This window comes from Columba livia, chromosome 2 (assembly GCF_036013475.1).
Source record: "Columba livia isolate bColLiv1 breed racing homer chromosome 2, bColLiv1.pat.W.v2, whole genome shotgun sequence".
Taxonomy (NCBI): domain Eukaryota; kingdom Metazoa; phylum Chordata; class Aves; order Columbiformes; family Columbidae; genus Columba; species Columba livia.
In genome coordinates this window covers 137015539-137025044 of record NC_088603.1, presented here as the reverse complement: position 1 = coordinate 137025044, position 9506 = coordinate 137015539, and the positions used below count along the sequence as shown (strand labels likewise).

General features: G+C 42.9%; 1 long non-coding RNA gene across 1 annotated transcript in view; it reads right to left on the bottom strand.

The window, feature by feature from the left end:
* Positions 1–483: 483 nt before the first annotated feature.
* The window catches only part of LOC102097919 (uncharacterized), a 70927-nt gene continuing 61904 nt past the window's right edge, over positions 484–9506 (bottom strand). The window contains exons 3-4 of the long non-coding RNA XR_271917.3: positions 8618–8745; positions 484–4773 (exon numbers count right to left, since the gene is read on the bottom strand). This is a non-coding gene — a long non-coding RNA (uncharacterized LOC102097919). The remainder of the gene's footprint in view (positions 4774–8617; positions 8746–9506) is intronic.

Here is a 9506-nt window from a genome sequence, read left to right as displayed (position 1 = left end):
CCATGCAGCTTCAGATTTAGCTGCAGACTATAATATAAGGTTGCTGTGGGGTTTTTGTACGTGAGTGCGTGTTTCTGTTTTTCCTCAAGTGAGAGATTTCATTTCTTTTAACGGATACCGTTGTGCTCTTATAAAAAGATCTGCATGGAAGTGCTGTGATCTGGCTGCTGCTGCATGCCCCAGCCATGAATCAGGGCAGAGATATTTAGGATCACAAAGGCAAGTGGGAGGTATACTGCTACAGAGTAGATGGCACAGAAACTGTTGTAGGGCATTAAAACCAAAGGGGAAAAGTGTTGTTTTAAACCTTCCTAAGGGGAGCTCTTTGACCCTGCTAATTGATAATAATAAAGTGTGAGAGAAAGCAGATGTCGGTTGTTAAAAAACATACCTCTGTAAAGAAAGCTGGAAAAAAAAGGTTAAGTTTCAAAGCAATCATTTAAATCTATATTTGCAATGAGTTCAGTCTGCAGTGAAACCAACTAGCGTATCATAGCATTTGTGATTTATTACAGCATCATAAGGCAAGCATGAGTTGACAAAAGACAAATGCTACAGACTGCATCAATCAGAGGTTCTTTGGGGTGAAGCAGAATTTTTTTTCAGAGAAGCTCATGAAGTCACTGAGAGATACTGACCACTCATGAGTGCTGCAACAGTTTCAGAGTGGACCTTCAGCAGGAGCTGTTTTTGCAGATGTCTACTACCAGCGCCCTGCTCAGAATCAAGGCAGTGCAGGGAATTTATGGCAAGGTGTTCTGAGCCGTCCGTGTTGCAGAGGTAGAAATGAACGTCACCTGCTTCAGAAGTGCTTTCTGCTTGTGAGAGCAGCCAATCTAAGAAACAGACTGTGTATTGAAACACTGATAGATCAATATATACGATATCCAACCGTTAATGACTTGCATTGGTGCAAGAGAGTAATGTATTCATAAGTTTCAATGCATGTGTGACATCTGTTCTCGAGATCCTAATGGACTTTATGTTTATCAGCCTAAGAGCTTTTTGAGGAGATGATCCATGTAGTGAGTGACCTGAGTTTTACTGTTATGAGGCAGATTAATATTCTGATTTGGTTTATGGTCACTTTGGAGCATCCACAATTGCTGAACAAGGCTTTGGGATGCACCTCTGACAGAGGGCAGCATGCCATGAAAGTGTTAAACATGGCCAGATTCTTCCTATATGTTTTTAAATTCTAAATCTAAACATTTGATACCTGACACTGTGCAAGGGTGTAAAGTCTGTGATAAGAAACAACTAAAGCAAATAATGCAGTTCCGATTGTAAATGAAAATCATCTCAAGCTTGTTACTGCTCCGAGATACAGGAAGGGCATCCTGCTTCATTTTCACTGTAAGACAGACAAAGCAGCACCAACAAATCAGAAAAATTCATTCCATTCTTAATTACTGGTAAATTATCCCACTGGCAGTAGTATATCTTTAAGCCAATGCTATTAAGCATTCACTTTGAACCCTCCTGCTGTGACTCAGTCTGGGGAAGGCTTGCAGAGAAGTGTGAGCTGACTTCATCAAATATGATATATTTTCATGTTTTCATGGTTCCAGTTGGTCTGAGCAAAGGTCATAATAAACTTATTTCTTGAAGGCAAAATGAATGACTAAAAAGATTGAAATGCTGGGCAGAATGGATGCAGCTGCAGAAAACCAAAATGCCTTTTGTGGGTGTCTGCCTGTTATTCGGTCATCTATGAGGTTCTCATCTAGCCAGGTAACGTCATGGATGCCATCACCTAGCTAGATGATACCATCATGAGGGTGGAGACACTGGAAAATCACAGAGAAAGCCAAGATCTGCCTAGCAGATCTTCTACAATCAGCAGGTTTCATGGGTTCAACATACTGCCTTGCCAGATGAAGAAATCCCTTGTTTGCCAATGGAGTGATGTAAGGCACTTTTACAGCTTAGTTCCTCACCCTCCCCATGGAAGGTGGAGACCAATCCCCCTGTGGTTAATCAAGAGGCCATGATTTGCCAAGACTGCCTTTGTAGAGAGTCCAGGCTTGGGGCTGAGAGTGCCCTCTCCTTCGTCTTGCAAGCTGCAGGGAGCAGTACATGGTGGAAATCTCCCCCAGGAGCCTCCACAGCCACTCTGCTCCTCCTCGCTGCTTTGTGACACAAGTCACTTTTAACAGGGTAAACACAGTTCAGTTTCCAGCAACAGATGTGTTCAGGGAGCTAGAAAGCATCAGGGGTTCCTGAGCAACATAACACTTAAATCCAAGTCTGAATACGGTCTATCTCAAATCTTCAGCCACAGTCACTTTCTTTCTGAAGACTCCTTTCAAACTCTTTAATCAAGGTTTCTACTCTTTGCTCTAGTGAGTTGGAACAGCAACAGCAGTTTGCTGTGCAGAGATGAACAGGAGCAGAGCAGGATACGGTGAGCTGATCTCCAGCACCACCAGGAGATACCTCTGGTCAAACCGATCTTTCACAACTATTGCCCTTTCCTTTTTTAACCGGACTTAACCAGGGGTCAGTCTGCTCCCCTGATTCTTGCTCCCACAGTCCCAAAACACATTTTCAATGCCTTAGTTTTTTGGAAAGTAGGTCATTTCTCTTGGCATGGATGTGGTGAGTAATAGAAACCTTGTCCTTTGGGAAGGGAGTCAGCCTTGGGCACTGGGGATGCAGCGAGTACAGCGAGGTGTAGATGGCGTTTATTGATTTGGGACACACAACTAAACTGAAACTGTAGATGACTTTGAGCGGTAGAAAGAGCTTGAGAGGGAAGAAGAATCTAAATGTCTTCTGCACTGCTCATCTGCTAAGTTTTTTTAATAATGACTCTTTCTCACTCTTGGTAGGCAACGGAATCAAAATTGAGACAAGAGGAATAGTGGAGAGGATGAGTGTTGGAAAGGCTTGCAGGGAATTCAGTCACGAATCCAGCTTTTAGACAACATCATCAATTTGCAAATGTGACAGGAATGTGTGAAATTCTGTCGTTTTTGTTTTCCTAATTAAAAAAATCCTGGGGGAAAAAAAAAAAAAAAGCCCAAACATCTTTGGACTTTAAAACCCAGACTTATTTTGCTACCTGAGCAGCTTTTTGAGGTTTTGCATTGATGTTTGTATTCCGATATTTCAATAAGAACTGGATACTTCTGGGTTCCCTCCTGATCCCAGCCCTAAGGAGTCCTCCCACACACCAGCCCTCTTGCTGTGACAGGGGCATCTCTCCAAGCCACACCATCTATCTTTGTTTTTCTTAAGAGCTAACAAAGTCTCCTTGCAGGTTCAAGTGGAGACAGCGTGGCCTTCAAGAGCTGAGAGTAGGTGAATCTGTGACAGAAAGGATACATAGTGTCCTTGGAGGATCTTAGGTGCAAACCATAATACAGCCCAAGGCTGCGTTATGTTTCTCATGTAGCCTCCCACTTTGGGGATTACACTGGCTGCTGTAGCTGGGGGGTGCCCCCAGAGTGTGTTTTGGCAGAGCTGTGCTGCCAAGGAGAAGTGTGAGGGCAGTGCTGAAGGCTGGCTGCCGGGCACAGAGCCAGGCCAGAGACCCGGCTCCCCATAGATCCTCTCGGAGTGAGAAAAGGCAGGACTTTTTAACAAATCAGGTGCTTTTCTGATCAAAATAAAAAACTTCCTTCTTCCAAATTTTGTTTTATAATGGCATGTTTCTGATTTTAGGCCAGCATCTCCATGATCCAAAGGACTACATTTTTCACTCGTGACTCCCCTTTTCAGACAGGCTTATTTTGCTAGCAATTAAAATTGGAAAATTATTTTGAACAAAGGCAGAGATAAAATGAATCCGTTTCAAACCTTTAGAGGTGGAAACTATTCTTTTTTCCCGTCACAAGCTGTGCTTGGACTCCACCAGATGTGGGGGCTGGCCCCTGGTGGAGAGCAAACCTCTCCCTTTGATGGGATCCACCGAGGCCTCGAGGAGGGACTACGGGATTTTCTGCCTCCGAGCCCCAGCTGTCAGTTCTTCTGCTGTGGGGATGAACCAGGCCACTGGCAGCTCTGCTTTTACTGTGGATTTCATGTAGTGGGTGTTCCAAAAACCTGCTGATGGTAGTGGTTTTAAAATCCCTGAATCGATGGATGGAAATGACTGCTGGAACAAACCGAGCATGTTACCCATCTCTTCCTTTCCTTCATAGGAGGAAGCCCCTCACAGTACGATAGTTCTCATTGTTGCCCTGATTATTTACTCAAGACACCATTTTGTTCTATTTCATGCCTTGTTTATGCTTCATAGTTCAATACAGGGCATTTCCTTTCCTTCCTAAAATTCAAGCCTTAGCATTCACATGCCTGTTCTACGACATGGAAAGCCATGTTTCCTTTTTGCAAAAAAAAAATGTATGCCTTTGAAAGTCCTGCTTCTACAGATTCAGTGGTTCTTTATTAATAGCAGAGAGGCAAATCTTTAGCACTTCTCCAGTGTGGGAAAGGTAACAGTCCTTTGCATTACAGTGCCTCTCCTCTAATTCTCACCATGTGTGGGACGTCCTCTGTGAAGTGAGAAGACTTTTTTTTTTTTAACTTTACTGAGATAGGCAATTTGCAGTGGCACAGACAATCTGCTCTGTTAAGAGTCTGGCACCATTTACAGTGGCTGGAGCAAGAGTCTCAGCAGTAGATTAGTGCTAATTTCTCTTCACACAAATAATGGCACTGATGACTCTTGACCATGTGACAGGTTTGTGAGTGATGAGCCTTGAGACTCCAGTAGTGACACTTTTCTTTCTCCACACTGGTAAATTATTCATTATTGGTGCAGCCCTGGGAAAACATAAAAAGAGAGAGTGGGAGAGAGGAGGGATTATGTTGCTAATGATAGAAACTGCTGACAAGTCCATTGGGGCTGGGGCTGGGTTGGAAAAAAAGCTTGCAGGGTATGGGCAGGTTGAGGCATTGTGTTATACCCATTTCAGAATATAACATCTAAGGTTCATTTCAAAAAATTTCCTCAGAAATGCAAGCAGGGATAAGTGTAAAACTGGCAATTTTGGGGAGTATAATAAAAATACAGGTGCTACTGGTTTGCACCTTGGTCTAATGTTGTTCATTCTAAGTTTTTTCACTCTATTCATGTGAAAATCCCACTGTACTTTCATTATGCTCCTTATTTGTAGTGATTCTGAATGAAAGCTGTTAAACATTTTCTTCATTTCAGCCCAGGACTTAAAATATGTCATATTCCAAGCTGAACAAAGAATTTGTCTCATAAAGAGTTTGTGAGAAACTCTGAGGTAAGGTTTGCTGAAACCTGTCTGAGTGATAGAATGTGTGAGATCCCATGTCTGCTCCTGCTGGTATGTGCTGTGCTGCTTGTGAGTCACCACAGGTTTGAAATGTGTGTAATTCCTTCACAGTCTATCTGCTGAAGCACTGATTAAGCAATACCAGACTTGTCCAAGTAAGACAATGGGGGATTTAACCCATCTTTCATTCCTGACTGATAATTTTCCTGTATTTCGGAAAAGTGCATCACTGGGTGCCATATTTTCTGATCAGCCTGCATACAGGAGTGATTATTTTTAATAAGCCCTGGTCTGAAGCATCTCTAGTCCACTTAAGGTTGCTCTTTGCTTCCTCTTTGCTCCCATAGGCACACAATTCAAACCAGGAGCACAAAAGCAGTGGCAGCCCAATACCTGAAGCTGAAAAGCTTTGAATGCAGGAAAAGAAAAACACACACTGCAGATAGACTGGGATGATCTAATGGGAAGAATCCTAATCCCCTTGCACTGAGTAACATGTCAGTACTCAAGCCTGCAATGCTGTAATAAAGTCAAGCCTGAACACCCACTTCAGATAACTGATTTGGGTATAATTTAAAGGTAGACATGTGATGTGCTCCTGTGTTCCAAGGAGTAATTAAGTGTCTCCTCCATGGCTGGTAGGTAGAAGTACCTGGGGTGCCCTTGACACCGGAATGTGGATGTTGAAAAAGGGTAACAAATTTCCAGCTGCCTTAGCTGCTAAATGTCAGTGAAGGAGTCTGGCTAAGCAGCTTCAAGGGCTCCCAGCCTGGAGAAGGCATCTCTTTTCAGGAGATGCTATGATCTTTTCTCAAGGAAACAGAGTTTCTTCCACGTTCCCCACCCCCTCACATTGAGCCACAGTGGTTTTTACCCCCAGCTCTGTGAAGTGTCCATCTCCAGTGCAGCTCTCTGAATGTCAGGAGCTATTTTGGTCCTCTCTAGGAAGAATTTCGACATTTCCCATCTGTGTCTGCACCTGATGGTTGTCTGTCATGTTGAAGTCTAACCAAGAGAGCTCTCAGAGCCCGGAGAGCAGCCTCGCCAACCCTCCACACTGCATATAAATGCACAGCTTCACTCGCCTGCCTATAGGACTGTTGTCTGGGCACAAGAGCTTCTTTAAGATGAATTTATTCTGTTCCCATTCTGCATCCCATCCCTATGAGCTGATTTGATGCCAGATCCCACACTGAAGGTGAAATGATCCCCCTCCTCCTCTGAGCTTCTGCATGGCAAGATCAGAGGGGGAAAGGCAGTCTCCTTCGGTACCTCCAGAGCCCAAGCTCACTCAAAGCACACCGGGGGATATTGCAATCTCTCAGTATCCCACAGAGTCATCGTTGTTTCTGCCCAGTGATGTTCAAGCCTATCACAACTGCTCTTAGACCTGGAAGGGCTGAAAAGCAGAAGCAAAGCAGGCAGTGGGCTGATGAAGGGAAAACGTCTATGAAAACAAAGTAGAACAGGAAGCCAGACAGTAACAAAACCATCGGCGGGATGCCTTCCCTCCCTGTATTCCCATCCTTTGTCTCCTCAGCAGTTCCTGTAGTCTTACTGTGCTTGCAAGGGAAAGGGGGAAATAAAATCTCAAAATTAACTCCTTGTTAACTAAAGAACAGAAAATACCTCCATACTTGAACAGGTTCTGAATGCTACACACAGCCCTGGTGTGTTTTTTATATTCCCCCTTTTTATTTTTTTTTTTTCCTTGCAATGAATTCCTGCAAAGTATTATAAAAAATAGGCTGCTTTGTTTGATAAATCCTTGTCAGTTCAGAACAACAAACAATCCCTGATTCCAAACACTGTATTTAAATATAATAGATGGTAATGACTTGAAATTAAACCCTCACTGTTACTATATCTGTAGTAAAAGAAAGCTGGAAAGACAAGAGGACACGGGTTGGCTCCGTGTTCAAGGGAGTGGGACTTGGACACATGAGCCCCCTTTGTGCTGCAGCCTGCCTTTATTGGCAACAGCAGTACTGTATTAACCCTCCAAACAGCCCATAACATGATGGGAGCAGCTAAGAAGGAATCTTGTCTATCTGCTCCAAATGAGTTATCTGCTTCTACCTGTTGCTTTGGGAACAGAGGACACGGTACTGCTGTACCCCACGTTCCCATCCAGTTCCAGGAGGAATTTGAAGCCATGGTCCCTGTATCTTTTCCCAGGGTCCTAGCTAGCAGCCTAGACAACTCAAAGCAATATTTCTTAAGATACTCGAATGATGAGCACTCGAAAACTGAGGCAGATGAAACAAGTGCTTAGAGCTCCTTGCTACTGCGTCATCATAGCTATGTAAATCTGCAAAAGAATTGATTGCTAAGCAAGAGTAAAGGACAAGTTATAAGCATGTTGTTCTGTTTAATTGTGCAGGTGTTTTGCTTTACAAATATTTGTCTGCCAAACCCTGGGAAATGCTTATTCCTTCAGTTTATAAACTAGAAAAAGAAAATGATAACACAGTTCTTAGGCAGTAGAAGCCAAAATGAACTCCATTTTTCATTTTTAGTACAACTGCAAAGGTTATTTTTTTTTTCTTTAAGTTGTTCAAGGTGATTCATAGTGTTGGTACTTAAAGAGATATATGAGCTCAAGGCTACCCATTTAAAAAGCCTGAGAAACTAACTTCAAGGAGAGATCCCTGAACAATCCGTTTAAGCAGATATGTTGCTGCATCTGTGTGGGTTTGCTTATTTATTTATTTTATGGTCAAAGTGATATAATAATGCTGCAGGATTGGCTGAGTGCTGCTTAAAGTTTGAGCATGTCCGAAAGTGCCAGGCAAAATGACAGGGGAAAGTGCATCCCTTATTCATCTCATGCAATGATGGTTGTTTTGTTTGGAACCACTGAAATGATGCAAATAGAGCTATTTTTTTTTAATGTTTCACAGCAGTCTCTTCCCACGCTCTGATGCTTGAAAGGGCACCCCACAGACAAAATTTTATTTATGCTATTTTTTATTTATATATGTGTTTTTGTCTACTTAGCTTATGAAGCATTTTTTGAAAAATCTTTATGATTCCCTTAGCCATGCAGTATCTTTGTGCTATTAGTATGTATAAGAGACAAATAGTTGTCTAGTATGTGAACAGCCATTCTGTTTAATTTCTGAAATGTTTAAAAGATATCAAAATGATTCAACACAAAAAGCATTTTAAGAAACAGCATCAACAAAACATCAAGTTGTTTTGGCCAGGAATACAATAATAGCTGTTTGTTTACTTTGGATTTTTTTTTTTCTTGTGTATGTAAGTAGGAAAGGGTGTTTCGGTCACGAAATAGCAGGGACAAGGCAGGGATGGGGCTTTTTATCCTCTTCTATCTATAACCCAGCATTTGCAGCACATACCTGAGACACTGGAGGGCAATTGCTGCATGAAGCATCAGACTCTAGATTTCTTTTCTCCCAGAAGGATCAGATGAAGGGCTGCTGCGAGGTGTGGGGATTGCTCGATCTGCCCTGCTGGCACTGTTCTACTGGGGATAAAGGACAAAATATTAATTAGACTGGGCTCTGAAACCCAGGTATCTCCCCCTTGTTTCTCAAATACTAGGCTTGAGTGTCCTCATTTTTTTGCAGGGCAGGAGGGGGGAATTTGATGCCTATAGCAGCTGGAACAGCATCAACAGGAAGGTTTAAGCAAAATTCTGCCTAGGAGAATTCGGTAGCCTGTCGATGCTGGTGGTTCTCCAGAAAAATGAGCTCAGGTACCCCCCAGGAAAGGAGAGGACTGACCCTGAGTCTGACACCTCTCACATGCTTGGATCTCAGGGATGGACCAAAGGGAGAACAGGGGAAGAAGTGGCATTTCTGTGGTTCCTTGGTTTCTTTTCTTTCCTTAGAGGAGGCAAAATAAATGTGCATTTTTTATGGACTTAAGGAAGGCTAGAAAAGAAGTAAATCTTGTACCGAAGTCAATCTGAAATGATTTGGTGATAGTTGTATTCAGGACATACAAACCCATGATCGGTCAGTTATCCGCCCCATCGTGTAGTATCAGGTTAGCAAAGAGAAAACAGTGGGGGAAAAAACAGATGCAAAAAGTGTTCAAAGTAGATCAGCAGTGCTGTGTCTATAATCTGCCTTTTAGGGGTAAGAGGTATTCAAGCGTCCACTTATGGCAAGGGGCCAAAGTTGGGCCAGACTGGCTCCCAGGCAGACCCCAGGAAAGGAGAAAGCAGAATGTGCTCCCGTAAACCTCAGCTTTAAAATGACATTTCCATGGAGTGTGAAGCAA